Raw genomic sequence first — 6206 nt, 5'->3', positions numbered from 1 at the left:
GGATTCCTCAAAGACGTTTCAGTAACATTATGGTGCTAACATGGCAAATCACAGAGGGTCGTAGTAATCTTGTCTTTCCTAATTCTCTCGCCTGATTTTTGAGAAAGTCTCTAAAGTTCTAATCTCATGACGGGCAAAACCCGACCATCATGAATCCATTTGAGTTTGTTTTCATTTAAACTGCATCAATATTTTCGTTACCTTACGAGCAGAGCAGACTTAATTGTTTTCGAACAATCGAGAATAGCGGAGTCTTTTCCTAAATACAATAATAACAATATTTATTACAGGAAGCTTTCTCACCTACTGGTGATATATTATACAGAGAGGTCCTGTTCTAAATATATCATTAATCACATAAATAAAGGAGTAAAATATGCATGTTCTGAAACTAAAATAATGCAGAAAGAAAAAGAAATTACATAACTGAGGATGATTCCAAAAATTTACATTTAAAATCGGATGTGGTGCAAAAGTTTCTTAAATCTCTATCTAAATTATTGCAATCCTTGAAGGCATGGTAACAAGTTCTTTGCTTTCCCCAATTTCGTTTTACAGATGGAAGTCTAAGATCGTCTTTGTTGCGCGTACTGTAACTATGTACATCGCTGTTTCTTGGTAGTTCTTCATACTATGGGAAGTTATTCCATTAACGCGTTTATAAACAACGAGGCAACGATGAAAGAGCCTCCGTTTTTCTAAGCTCAACCCCACCGAGTTGACTAAGTGCCTCTGTTGCGGAAGAATGCAAAGATGTGTCTAAAATAAGTTTAGCAGCCTTATTTTGTAGCAAATGTAGGTTGTTCATTAGAGCGGCATTATCCTTGTCGCCCATACCATGTCAGCTTAGTCTAAGATTGGAAGGATGAGGCTTTTGTAGTAAAAGAGGCGTGCACTAAATGGTAGTAAGTGTTTAATTCTGCGCAGAAGACCTAATCTTTGGTTCACCTTAGATTTTACATGTTCACCATGTTCCGGCCATGTAAAATTAGAGGACAGTACAACTCCTAGATATTTAGAAACTCTCCTCGCCCTTAACTTCAGTGCTACAGACACCGATATACTACTCAGTATTGACTTTATCTAAAATCACTACCAATGAGCATGGATTTGGTCTTATCGACGTTAAGAGTAAGCTTGTTATCATTTAACCAATTTGCAATAGCAAGCAAGTCGTCGTTGAGAGCGCTTTCCAAGTCAGCTGGATTTGAAGAATTACAATAAAGTACCCCATTATCAGTATACTGGGCTAATCTAGAGTGCTTGATGACGGTGGGCAAATAGATTATATAAATAAGGAACAAAATCCTGCCCTGGGGCACACCGTATGTAACGGGCAACATATCAGATAATTCAGGGCCACAGGATGTACACTGTAAGACCCCCCTACAAACGAGCACTGAGATACGATTCAAACCATTTAGCTACAACGGTATCAAAGGCCTTAGATAGGTCCAAGAATACAGCACTACACAACTTGCCTCATTCCATATTTAGTAGGATTTCGTTGGCGAGACTAGAAATAGCAGTAATTGTCGAATGTTTAGGGCGAAACCCGAACTGCTTATCACTAAGCAATAAATTATGTCGATTAAGGTGCTCATATACATTTGATGATGCTCGGTCCTTTCTAAGATTTTGCTAAGAGTTGGTAAGATAGAAATAGGGCGGTAATTAGACGGACTAGTTCGGTCCCCAGATTTAAAAAGAGCTGACACTTTGGAACATTTCCAAAGGTTAGGAAATTCATTGGGGCGAATAGATAAATTCAAATTAAAGTTTAGTAAAAGATGGAGTTAAAGATCTAGAGGCACATTTCAGTAACCTGGCACTGATGTTATCTAACCTGATAGCCTTGTTTCGTTTAAGGGCGCTAAGTTGTTTGAAAACAAAGGACTCGCTTATTCCCCGCAACTTAAAAGTAACACTCGGTAGTTTAGTAGCGTTAAACATTACAAAAGATCCATAGTTAAAGCAATGAGTAAATTTTTCTGCCAAAGTTCTCCCGACAGACACGAAGTAACCGTTCAAGGCTGTAGCGATGGACTTGGGGTCTGTATGTTGCACTCCAACAGAAATGATACTCTGCGGCATGGAAGAACTGGCGTTGCGTGAAGATGCCTCATTCACGGCGGCCGGCTTTCCATACCTTACTGGAGTCACCTTATTGAAAGGTGCGTTTTGGTGTCAATACGAAGACAATTTTAATTAGACTCAAGATTTTACACTTCTTTTAACAAGAGGTTCCGTAAGATGTGGCACTACCTAGATTTAATTAGGTGATCATACCTTAACTGACCTGAGGGTGTTTGGAATATCTGATCTTAATTGGGATAGAATTTAAGACTTTATTTCCTCGTTTTCTCCTTGGTCGTATCTTCAACCGAGAAGATATCATACAATCGAGAAAGTGTCTCACCACATTACCAAAAACCTCGAAGTTCACTGCGCATCATAGCCTTTGGGGGAGACACATAAGGAGGATGGGGTGCTTGAAAAGAACCCCTAAGAGTTACCAAGATCCTGTTTTGTGGGTAAAAAACGCGAAGAAGAAGGGGAAGGAACAGCACCCTATCCCGGTAAAGAAGCCCGTTTATAAGCAGCCCAGTCAAATTTCCTTAACCTGTAAACTTCAAAAAAGCAGAAAAGGACGCAACGCCCACAAAAGTACGCAGTGCGGACCTATTTTTCCCTTTAGATTTCATTCTTCTGGTGTCGACATACTTAATCGTCGAATCGCCCAAAATTATGGTTGATTTAGCTTCTACCCGCCGCTCGCCAACAGTTAACCAACCCGTGTTATCATCACGATGAAGAGGTGACGATTTATCGACCTGAGGTGACGCGGCGTTTGTAGGTGTTCGCCTAGTTTGGTCATCATTTAATAGTGTTATGGCTGTAACAAGGCTGTCCCGTCCATTTTCTAGGGTTTTTACTGTGTTAGATGACCTTGCATTCGATAAACGTTCATATTCGAGCTGCTTTTTTAATTTCTTGACCTCATTTTCAAGAGCAATATTTTCTTGGAGTAGGCGTTCTTGACTAAGTGACAATCTGTTGGTAATTTGCATATTCCCCTTCGAGTGAACAAGATAATGAAGTTCATTAAGTTGTTGCTCGACTTTCTGTAGATTGCTCTCAGCCATAGAAAAATCCTCGCATGTGGAAGGGCTTGGCAAAGTCTGGGTTACAGACTGTAGGTTCTTCGAAGAATTGCAGGAGCAATCCACCACAGTTGACTCGTTTGAGGCCGCGAGCGGACATTGCTGAGTGTCACAGTTCGGTTGAAGACCAAGCCGGTTTTCCTCGATGCAAAGAAGTTGCCTAGTTTTTCAGTCTCGCAGGATAGCGTAACCAGACCCTTGGGTTTTGGGACAGTTTGAGTTGAAGAATACCACTTCACTATGATATCACTCACCTTGAATGAAAACATTTTATGGGCTGGATCTTCTGTGATTTCGCCATCTTCCGTAAACTCTAGTGATGTCTTGACCAGACAAATCAAATCTTTAAAAGCCCCATATCACTTGAATTGATCCTTCGTGTCCAAGTAGTTAAGTCGATTAGACAAAGATGCAATTGATGATGAATTCTTGTTTGCAAGAGGCATTTTTAACGAATTGAAAACCGACTAAAACACAAAATAACAGAGCGCGATAAAATACATGTGAACTCTCTCAGAGTAAGCAAGGGAAAAGCACATGATCTCCAAAGATTACAGAAGAAATAAGTTATAACCGTCACTAGAACACATCCTCCGATATCCATTTTCCGTTATCTTAATAGTTCTAAATCAAACGAATATTGCATGTTACATGTAACGACCGTCGCGGAAGTAATATGTATCAGGTGAACAATCCGCTTGGTTCCACATGAACTGATAACAACTGATTTAAGGTGGCCGAACACAGTTTTCGCGCGCGCTTTTACTGATGCAATTCAGCGCGTGCACAAGGATTGCAAAAAACAAATATGTCGTCAATAGAGCGATCATTTTATTTACTCAACACCCGCACTATCTGTGCTATTTTTCTCTATAATTGAACACAGTGTATTGATGGCTTTAGTCTTTTATCACAACTATATGTTAGAAAAGGTAAAGATGGAAAGAACTCAGCAATTCTCAGCTTTTTCTTTGTTACCGAAAGAACCCAGTTAAATGCAGCGCATGCATAGTAAATCAAAAAATTGCGATTGAATGAAAATTTGCACTCTCGGAAATACGCCTATTTCTCGAGAACCACTCTTTAGAATTTCACGAAATTTGGTACGAAAATACTTTAGGAAATAAGTAACTGGTGTATTGAAAATAATTGAACTTTAGCAAAGGAAACTCTAGATATTCCAGTAAACCTTCAACAAGGGATAATTAAAGATCTCTCTGTTAAATTATTAGCAAAATGGAGTTAACTTGCGAGAATCGTTACAAGCTTGTTGTATGCAAATTATAAAGAAAATATAATGACTAGATTTTCTATAAATAAACAAAACCGATTTTAAAGGCCTGTTTATTTTTATTCGTGTTGCCATGGCAACGGCACATACGTCAGCTTAACCATAAAAAAACCAAAGTTTGTGTTGTTAACTTGCTTGCTGCCATTTTTGGCGACCGAGAGATCAAGGGTTTTAGAGAAAAAGGTGAATGAAACACAGGTATCAAAAACTGTGATCAGCCACCTTAACAGTGAAAATCGGCGGGAAAGTGGGATTTGAGAACCCTATTGTGGACCCTCGTTTAAAATGTTTTCCGTCCACACGAAACCTCAAAGCCGGCGTTTTCAAATTCCTCCGGCTTGAGGAGCGTTTTTGAAAAGCTCCGTTTTCGTGACGGATTACTCTGGACCGCAGGCCTAACCGTAGAAATAAAGCTGTATGCGTTTTTAAATTCCTCCGGCGTAGGGTCGATGGAGTCTAAAGCAAATCACGACGTCAATAAGCCCCACCAAACAAAAGGTTGAATGAGCAAAACAAAGGCTGTACAAGTGTGTTCAGTAAACTTTTGCACATTTCATAGCCGTCCTCTGCAAAACAACAAGCAAAATGACCGCGAACGCCAACGATGAATCGAACTGTTAATTTTTCGTATTTCCATTTTTATGAATTGAACGCTGTCATTACATATTTAGCCTGAGCGAGGTTTTAGAGCCGTAGGCATCCTGAACAAATTCAATTTTACAAGGCGTTGTCCTCGGCGTCGCCGTCGTCATTGTTAAGATCCCTATATTTACATCTCGGATGCTGGAAGGTCGATACACTCGTTTAACGTGGGGTCTCTCATCCTAAATGGCTGCTTTATGCTTTGCTCATGTTTTATCCCAGGATCAGTCGAACGCAGATGAGAGTATCGTGAAAAAACCGTAAAAAAATCAGATAAATTGCAGCTCTTTGCCAAGGTTCTTTTTAAGTCAGCGATTAAGTTGTCGAGCGTTTCGGTAGGGAGTTTTTCCCTCCTGTTGCACCAATCTCGTTTACGTTACTTCGCCGATGTAATATGTATATCTTTTCGTCTTCCCCATTACTAAACGGCAATCGTTTGCATCTTCCTCTTCTTCTTCAGTATAGCTTAGGGCTTTGAAAACTTCAAGGCCATCGTCATCAATAACGTCCTTGAACATGGCGAGTTGATACTCGGGGCTTTCCCGCTCCAAACCAAGTAATTATTACAGTATTTCACTTTCCATAGCTTCCAGTTCTCGAGGATCTCGCTACTTAATTGACCTCAAATGTAAATGTTACGGAGACAATGATATCTGGTGGAATAACATTGAAAACTGTGATGCTTTAGGCGGCGAGGCACCGGAAGTTCTTTTCTCTCATAGACATTCGTAGCCGGTAGACGTTGTCGACGAATTTGAACCACCCTTTCGCTGTTAGATGGCAGAGAGAACCTTAAACGAACGTCATCAATCAAGGCTTAATCTGGCTACTGTAACTCAAGATACACAAGGTGACCGCGTATTTCAATATATAACTGTATGTATCGCATAAATTATAAAGCCGTTACAGAACATAAGCGTGCATATAAAGAAAGTTTGGCAGATTAGCATATTATAACCTTAAATTAAGGTATGTCCGCCATTTTGAATAATCAAATCCAGCCGGTGTCAGAAACTCGTTTGTCCAGTTTGGTTATGATGTCAGTGCCTTCCCATTGGCTCGGCACAGCCAAACCTTTTGTTCCTTCGCTTTATAAGTGCGACACCACC

The sequence above is a fragment of the Orbicella franksi genome, chromosome 5, assembly GCF_964199315.1.
Source record: "Orbicella franksi chromosome 5, jaOrbFran1.1, whole genome shotgun sequence".
NCBI lineage: Eukaryota > Metazoa > Cnidaria > Anthozoa > Scleractinia > Merulinidae > Orbicella > Orbicella franksi.
Note: the sequence above shows the minus strand (reverse complement) of the source record.